Here is a 6545-nt window from a genome sequence, read left to right on the forward strand (position 1 = left end):
GCTCAGATCCCATGTTGCTGTGGCTTTGGTGTAGGCTGGCAGCTGTAGCTCCAATTTGATGCCTAGCCTAGGAACTTCCATATGCTGTAGGTGCAGTACTAAAAAGGGAGAAAAAAAAATTAGAATGTATAGGAAATAATAAGGTAGCATGTTAAAAGTGAGTGAGGATTGGGCATTTACAGTTGTAACAGGCATTCTAGGTGGAAGCAGTTTGTGGGCCATACTAAGAAAAACACAGATGAGATAATACAGGGATGGCTAGGAGTCCAAATTACATAAGATCGATTGGCTATGGGTGGCTGACACCATAATTCTTGCTATTGTTGAAATTATTCCTTCCTCTTTCTTCCCCTTTCCCCTCCCATCATTTCGTGAATCTTTTAAAGTAAATTTATAGCCGAACTGTTTTGTGAGTCAGACCTGTGGGCTCTTTTCATTTATGTTTGTTCATTCTTTTGTGGAAACATTTGTACAAGTTTGTCCTGTGCCTATCTACCTAGAATTTGACTGCTGGGGATACAGCAGGTTCCACTTGTGAAACTTGAGTGCCAGCTAAGTTGGTATTATTTTGGCCCCGATGCAGAAGACTGAATATTTATGTCCTACGCACCCCATCCCCCAGATTTACATGTTGAAGCCTCACCCCCAGTGTGATGGTATTTGGAAGTAAGAGATTTGGGGGGTGATTAGTCCCTCATGAATTGGAGTAGTGCTCTTATAAAAAGCACTAGCAGCTCCCTTGTCACTTCTCCGTGTGAGGACAGTAAGAAGAGGACCTGACTATGAACCAGGAAGGGGGCCCTCACCAGACACTGATCTGCCAGAGCTTTGATCTTGGACTTCCAAACCTCTTCAGTTGTTGTTGAGAAATAAATTTCTGTTTATAAGCTACCCAGTTTGTGGTATTCTGTTAATAGCAGCCTGGATGGACTAAGATACCCAAACATGCAGACGTGCAATTACTGGACTTACTGTACTCTGCTAGGCACGGCCAAGTATTGGGATGTATTCTCTCCTGTCATTATCTTAACTGTTTGAGGTGTAGCTGCTGTTAGGATTCTCTTGGGGCCCTTACTTCCTTATCTCTAATAAGAGGATAAATTTTTGGCCAAGGCTACATGGATAGAGCGGGGCTAAAATTTGAAACTGAGCTAGTGGGGACTTACAAAAAAAGTAGTTGCGAAGCCCCAGGTTGGCAGTAAAATAGCAATGACTACATCTTTTGCAGGTTTTATCAACTTATTCTGCCTGTGTTTAGGAAAGATTAGAGCTGAAAGGAAATTTATCAATCATTTAATCCAGTTCCATCATTTTATGGATGAGGAAATAAAGGTTCCAAGAATTTGATTTTCTGTAGCCTCAGCCACATCATTGATTTTCACATTCTTTCACCCTCCACTGCTCTTTAGCTTGTGTCTCAAAAAATCTGGACTTCTGTTTCAGATTGGACATCATCTAGTTTTGGGTACCTGACCAAATGATTTAACTCATATATGCTTCAGAACAAGAGTTGAAAATATTCTTTTTTTTTTTTTTTTTTTGTCTTTTGAGGGCTGCATCCATGGCATATAAAGGTTCCCAAGCCTAGGGGTCTAATCGGAGCTTTTGCTGCCAGCCTATGCCACGGCCACAGCAATGCCAGATCTGAGCTGGATCCTTAACCCACTGAACGAGGCCGGAATCGAACACGCAATCTCATGATTCCTAGTCAGATTCATTTCTGCTGTGCCATGACGGGAACTCTGAGTTGAAAATATGCTATTAAACTAAAATTCATTCTTTAAATGCTAAGTGTGTATCTGTTTCCTCTAGTGTCTAATTATGACTCATTTTCAAAAAACTGAACAAATTTATGAATACCTGTAGCTACCTTTTGGGGAAGTAGTTTTCTTGAATTTTTACCAATTGGCATGACAGATAAAGAGGCATTCCTCTTTTACTGCTATTACTGGTATTACCATTCTTCAATTCTTCATTGTTGTATAGTCTAAAAAAATTTTGTGAGACTCAAGGTACAGAGTGAAGGAAAACAGTTTAATAATATATGCTTTCACAGGATTATTGATATAAAGATTTACTCTCTACTCCAGGAAACTGGAAATATTCTCCTTTTCTGGTGTTTATTTATTCAGTTGACTCAACCCCAGTTTGATTTCATGGATCCATGTCTCAAACAATGAGCGAGGATCAATAGATAAACAGAGTAGAAGTTCATAAATCCAAATTCTGACTACTCCTGATTAAGTCACAAAATATTTTATATCTTATACCAAAATCTTCATTTTGAAAAGGATAAAACTAACCTATTTTACTGTATTAACCAACTAAAAGAGTGACTATGAAAGGTATAAAGATGTGTTTACATTTATGGCTTGCTTCCGATGTATGCCTATACTAAAAAGTCAGCTGCCTTGTAAAAGAAATAGGTGTTGTAAAAGACTGATTTTTTTTTTTTTTTTTTTGGTCTAATTCTGTATTGTGACTTTGCACTGTTTTTGTTTGTGCTTTGAGCAGTGTTCAGGTTGGTTTTTGTTTTTGTGATTCTTGAACTTTTTTTTTTTTTTTTTTTTTTGGTCTTTTTGTCTTTTCGCCTTTTCCAGGGCTACTTCCGCAGCATATGGAGGTTCCCAGGCTAGGGGTCTAATCGGAGCTGGAGCTGCAGCCGCCAGCCTACACCAGAGCCACAGCAACAAGGGATCCAAGCCATGTCTGCAACCTTCACCACAGCTCATGGCAATGCCGAATCCTTAACCTACTGAGCAAGGCCAGGGATCGAACCTGCAACCTCATGGTTCCTAGTCAGATTTGTTAACCCCTGAACCACGATGGGAACTCTAAACTTCTTTAAAATGTCTATTTGTAATTACATCAAGTATACACAAATGTAAACATCTAGCCAAGGGGGGAAATAGGTGATATATTTATGACACATATTTAAATAAAGAGCTTCTATAAGTTGATAAGAAATACACTAATAGTACCAAAGACAAATGAGCAAAGAGCTAATCAACATGAAGAAATTTCAGTCTTTGAGTAAAGAAAGTCATGCACATTCAAACAAATGAGAGAGATTTACCTTTCTAAATTAGCATTTGTTTTCTTTGAGAATTACAGTGCTGACAAAGGTAATGAGGCAGGCACTTGCATATGCTACTGATGGGCTGTAAATTAATATAACCTTTGTGGAATGCATTTTCTGGCTTTTCCGCCCATGTTTCTAAAATTAGCTCTGTTGAAGCATAATCAACAGACCCCATGTATTTAAAGTGTACAGTTTGATGTTTTAACAGATTTTATATATACACACATGTGTATATATGTATATATATGTATGTAGAGAGATGTATAATAATGAAAATATCACTGCAATCTAGGTAATGAAGATCCACCACTCCTAAAAGTTTCCTCTCTCCCTCTTTGCTTTTCCTCCATTTGTTCCCTGGAAACCACTGATGGGCTTACTGTCGCTGTGGCTTACTGCCCTTTGGCTTTGTGCGTGCGGAATCTTGAAAATATTGATGTCTGTCAACATTGACCAGTAGTTAGATTTTTAATTATTTTTGTGCTGGTGTGCATGCTTGATAAATATTTGTATTATTCCCACGCTATGTATAAGGATTCTTATCACTCCATTGATTTTGAAATTTCACCGCATGTGAGCCAAACACTGGAAACTATTTGTGTTTGTCATTGATAGAATACATATATATCGTCTAACCCGTTGCTACTCAGAGTGTGGTCCACAGACTAGCAGTGTCAGCACCATCTGGGAGGCTGTTAGGAATGCAGACTCTAGGAACCCATCTCAGACCTACTGAACCAGAACCTGTATTTTAACAATATCCCAGGTGATACACATGCTCATGAAAATTCCAGAAGCCCTATTCTAAGACATTTTAAATAGTTGTAAAATGTCTGAATGTGCCGTAATTAATGACATGGGGAAAACTTTACAGTTAAATGGAAAAGCAAACACTCTATATACAAGGATTCCAATTTTAGTTTAAATACGGCAGGAGGTGCATAAAACGGGGTAAAAACGTAGAAAGTGTTATTTCCAAATAGTAGAATTGTATTTTCTTTATACATTATTTTTCATGTTTTCAAGAATGCATATGTATTACACTTAGAAAGCAAATCATTAGCTGATTCCAATCCACTCCTAATGTTTGGTTTCCCAAACAACATTTTAGCAATTAGTGATAACCACTAAGAGCTTAATATATACCCAGAACTATGTGGGATATAAAGAAGTTAAGACAGAGATCCTCTCATGTTGCTCATGAGATGCCTGTGTTGTGTGTAAAGATAACCTGATGTATGACAAGGCTCAGAGCAGAAGGAAGACGAGGTCAGAGGGGAGAGAGGTCACTGGGTGGGTTTCCAGAGCCGTGCAGAGCTGAGCTGTGCAGAGCTGAACCGAGGAGGGTGAACAAAACTTGGCAACAGACAAAGGAAAACATATGGGATCTAAAAATTATTTCTCCTGGATTTTTTGAGAGGGAATGATACCAATGGTGATACATGTGATATATTCTGATAACTAAATTTTAAAAGGGAAAAGAGCTAGGAGCCTTATTCTTTGCTTTGAATGTTAATGTTGTAAGGAAATAATTTTCTTAAATCTACTGTGAAATCTTGCATATGTGACATGGTGGCATGTATTGCAGATGGGCTCATTCTGCTCCACTCCAACCCTTTTTCATGTCATGGGACACATAGAAGAGAACAGTTTTTATAGCACTAAGCAGGAGCCTCGTTTCAGTGTTTATTTGGAGCTTAGTAGAGGAAAATCTGTTTTCTTTATATGATACAATAAGAACTAAAATCAGGAGTTCCTGACATGGCGCAGTGGAAATGAATCTGACTAGGAACCATGAGGTTGCGGGTTCTATCCCTGGCCTTGCTCAGTGGGTTAAGGATCCGGTGTTGTCGTGAGCTTGGTGCAGGTCATATACGAGGCTCAGATCTGGCATTGCTGTGGCTGTGACTGTGGCATAGGCCCGCAGCTACAGCTCCAGTTAGACCCCTGGCCTGGGAACCTCCATATGCCGCAGGTGCAGCCCTAAAAAGACAAAAGGACCAAAAAGAAAAAAAAAAAAAAACTAAAATAAGTAAAATTCTAAATATTAAGGAAGATTTTATCTTTGCAAGTTATATTTTATTTTAAAAAATTTTATTAGAGTTGATTCACAACATTCTGTCACTATCTGCTGTACAGCAAAGTGACCCAGTTATACATATATATATATATATATACATTCTTTTTTTCATATTATCTTCCATCATGTTCCATCACAAGTGATTAAATACAGTTCCCTGTGCAATACAGCAGGAAGGAAAATTTTAAATACTGGCTTTGTATAAAACTCCCAAACATTAATTTTTCCAAATTTCTTGCTTTCTAGACCTACCTATTAAATATCAAGTTGTATGTTTGAAATGGCTATATGAATTCTTTAAATTTTTTTTTTCTTGAAGAATAGTTGATTTACAATGTTGTGGCAATTTCTGCTCTGTGACTTCTTGATCAAGATATTTAATCAAATTCTTGGGTGTCACTATTTTTTTTTTTTTTTTGGTCTCTTTAGGGCCACACCTGAGGCATATGGAGGTTCCCAGGCTAGGGGTCCAGTCAGAGCTGTAGCTGCTGGCCTATGCCAGAGCCCCAGCAGTGAGGGATCTGAGCCGCGCCTGCGACTTACACCACAGCTCAACAGCAATGCCAGATCCTTAACCCACAGAGCAAGGCCAGGGATTGAACCCACGCCCTCATGAATACTAGTTGGGTTCTTTAACTGCTGAACCATGAGGGGAACTCTACTGGTTATCACTACTGAGAGGAAACTTTTGTTTATATAAGTAGCTGATGAAATAATTTTAAACTATTTTTGAAACCATTCAAAAATTAAAAAAAAAATTATTTAGGACCTAACAGCTCTTGTTCTATTATTGACAAATGTGATGTTGATATTTTTTTTTGTGATGATGCAAATGGATTTTAAATGCCATTGAATTTTTCGTATCAAATATTTACAAATAATAATGAGTTCTAGTTTATAGAATGTGAGTGTATTGATAAATCTGTCACCCTGCAAATAGTTCAGACATCTCTAGGCAAATTGAAGTAAACATAAGACAGAGATTTGGGAGCTGTCCTTATGAGGAGCTGGACTTTCCCAAACTGTGACTGCTCCTCACCATGAAATTATCCAGCAGCTGAAGTGTCCCTTGTCCATGGTGGCCAGTGGCTCGCTCAGCAGCAGGCTTCTTTAAGAAGCTGTCCAGATGACTGGATGAATTCTTGGATTCACACAACACATCACAGCAGAGGAGTGAGGGCCAGATGCCTCCCAGAAGAAACTGAGAAGTAAGCCACCATCAGACCTCTGTTCGGGTGAACTTTTAGGGAGTACTGAGGTTACTGGCTGCCTGCCCAGCCCTTTGTGGCTATCCAGAAGGCTGAAGAAGTAGACATCGCTTTATGCACCTGTAACCCATCTGGGCACATGTATGTGCTAGGCTCACTGGCGGGCCCAGAAAAA

This window comes from Sus scrofa, chromosome 15 (assembly GCF_000003025.6).
Source record: "Sus scrofa isolate TJ Tabasco breed Duroc chromosome 15, Sscrofa11.1, whole genome shotgun sequence".
In the NCBI taxonomy this organism is placed as follows: Eukaryota; Metazoa; Chordata; class Mammalia; order Artiodactyla; family Suidae; genus Sus; species Sus scrofa.